Consider the following 2,344-nt stretch of genomic DNA (forward strand, 5'->3'; position numbering starts at 1 on the left):
CCCATGCTCTTTGTTGTTGGTGTTGGTGAAATCAGATACACTGTGCTAAAACAGGCAGGAAATGGAGCAGTAACTCTTGGTCCAGGTCTCTCTCAGAGCACCTTAGAATTCCTCGTGTCGATCAGAACATTGCACATTGAACAATCCACACGCTGGAGACACAAGTATTTTTGATGACAGAGTTATCTTGATAAATATGGTTGTTATTGATTGTTATTTATTATTTGAAAGCATGGTCACAACACTGAGCCGGAATTTGTGTAAACTCCCACTGTCTACCCTTTAGGATCAGGCCGTACAACGTGTCTGATGGATCACTCAAAATCATCTCTTTAATGGTCATTTCCAACTGTCATTGCTTTCTGATTTTATTTCCAGCTACATTTTCTTCGGAACAACCAGAAGCTCAGCGTCTCCTGTAAAAGAGGGTAGAGTCAGTGCTGTCACAGCTGCTTACAAGTTAGTGCCACACAGTGTAGCACCAAGCCGTTTCCTTCAGTTTGAACTTTCCCTCCTGCTCTCAGGGAGGCTGTATCCTTTTCACAATATTTGCCCCCTCCCCATCTGGTGAATGGTTAGGAACCTTCTGACTTCAGCCTCTCTTTACCCCTTTGGACATTTGAGGCCTGACTGTCTCACTTCAGCCACCAGTAGAACTCAGGTTGGTGATTGAGAGTTCAACCATGAAATGGAAATAAACAGTAAAATAGAGTGACTACCAGCTAAAATATATTAGGAATTAGCTGGTCAAGTGAATGAATGGAATATATGCAGTATTAAAGGGTTAAGGGGTAATGTCCATAGTGGACAGCCAAGTAGGATGCTTCAGAGTAATATGGAACTTTGATCAGATGGGCCGAGAAGTGGCAGATGGAGTTTAATTCAGATGATTGTGAGGTGCTGCACTTTGGTAGGGCAAATCATGGTAGGATTTTTACATTTAATGGTAAGGTCCTGGGGAGTGTTGCCGAATAAAAAGATTTTGGAGCGCAGGTTCATAATTTCTTGAAAGTGGAATCACAGGTAGACAGCATAGTGAAGAAGGCATTTGGTACGCTTGTCATTATTGGCCAGTGGACTGAGTATAGGAGTTGAGACATCATGTACAGGGCATTGATTCGGCTACTTTTGGAATACTGTGTTCAATTCTGGTCTCTCTGCTATAGGAAAGAAATTGAGAAACTTGAAAGGGTTCAGAAAAGATTTGCAAGGATGTTGCCAGCTACAAGGAGAGGCTGAATAAACTGGGGCTATTTTCCCTGGAGTGTCAAAGGCTGAGGACTAACCTTATAGAGGTTTATAAAATCATGAAGAGCATGGATTGGGTGAATAGGTAAAGTATTTTCCCCAGGGAAACTAGAGGGCACAGGTTTAAGGTGAGAGGTAAGATTTGATAGGAACCTAAGGGGTGATCTTTTCATGCAGGGGGTGGTGTTTGTATGCAATGAGCTGCCAGAGAATGTGGTACAATTACAACATTTAAAAGCATCTGGATAGGTGTATTAATAGGAAGGGTTTAGAGGAATATTGGCCAAATGCTGGCAAATGGGATTAGATTAGGTTAGGATATCTGATCAGCATGGATTTCTGTTTCCATGCTGTACATCTCTATGACTCTTTGTCAATAACCCCCTCTACCCCTGAACCAAGTGCTCATGCACACTGTACCTTATAGGACAGTGTCACAAAATTCCTCACATTCCTTGCACGTGTAAAATGTGTTTCTATTTCCTTGACACCCACTTGTACCAACTCCAGAGTCAAATGCCCAGTGATTAGCCCTGCTGCCTTATAGTGCCAGGGACCCAGGTTTGATTCCACCCTTAGATGACTGTCTGTGGTTTGCTCATTCTCCCCATTTCTCTGTGGGTTTCCTTCGGGTGCTCTGCTTTCCTCCGACAGTCCAAACATGTGCTGGTTAGGTGGATTGGTCCTGCTAAATTGCCCATAGTGTCCAAGAATGTGCAGGCTAGATGGGTTAGCCATAGGAAATCTGGTTTATAGGGATAAGGAAGGGGTGAGTTGGGGTGGGTGCAATGTTTACACTCTCTGCTTCACAGCATCATCTTAGACAGCAAGCACCTAGGCGCAGATATTTAAGAGGCAAAAACAATGACTGCAGATGCTGGAAACCAGATTCTGGATTAGTGGTGCTGGAAGAGCACAGCAGTTCAGGCAGCATCCGAGGAGCAGTAAAATCGACGTTTCGGGCAAAAGCCCTTCATCAGGAATACTGGCAGAGTGCCTGAAAGGTGGAGAGATAAGATAGGGGAGAGTGGGGGTGGGGAGAGAGTAGCATAGAGTACAATGGATGAGTGGGGGAGGAGATGAAGGTGATAGGTCA

The 2,344-nt window shown here is 44.1% G+C and overlaps 1 protein-coding gene across 1 annotated transcript in view; it reads right to left on the minus strand.

Moving 5' to 3' along the window:
* Positions 1-200: 200 nt before the first annotated feature.
* LOC122564692 (protein AMBP-like) overlaps positions 201-2,344 on the minus strand; it is a 40,492-nt gene continuing 38,348 nt past the window's right edge. The window contains exon 8 of the mRNA XM_043719799.1: positions 201-416. The gene's annotated coding sequence lies outside the window, so the exon portion shown is untranslated. The remainder of the gene's footprint in view (positions 417-2,344) is intronic.

This window comes from Chiloscyllium plagiosum, chromosome 30 (genome assembly GCF_004010195.1).
Source record: "Chiloscyllium plagiosum isolate BGI_BamShark_2017 chromosome 30, ASM401019v2, whole genome shotgun sequence".
NCBI lineage: Eukaryota > Metazoa > Chordata > Chondrichthyes > Orectolobiformes > Hemiscylliidae > Chiloscyllium > Chiloscyllium plagiosum.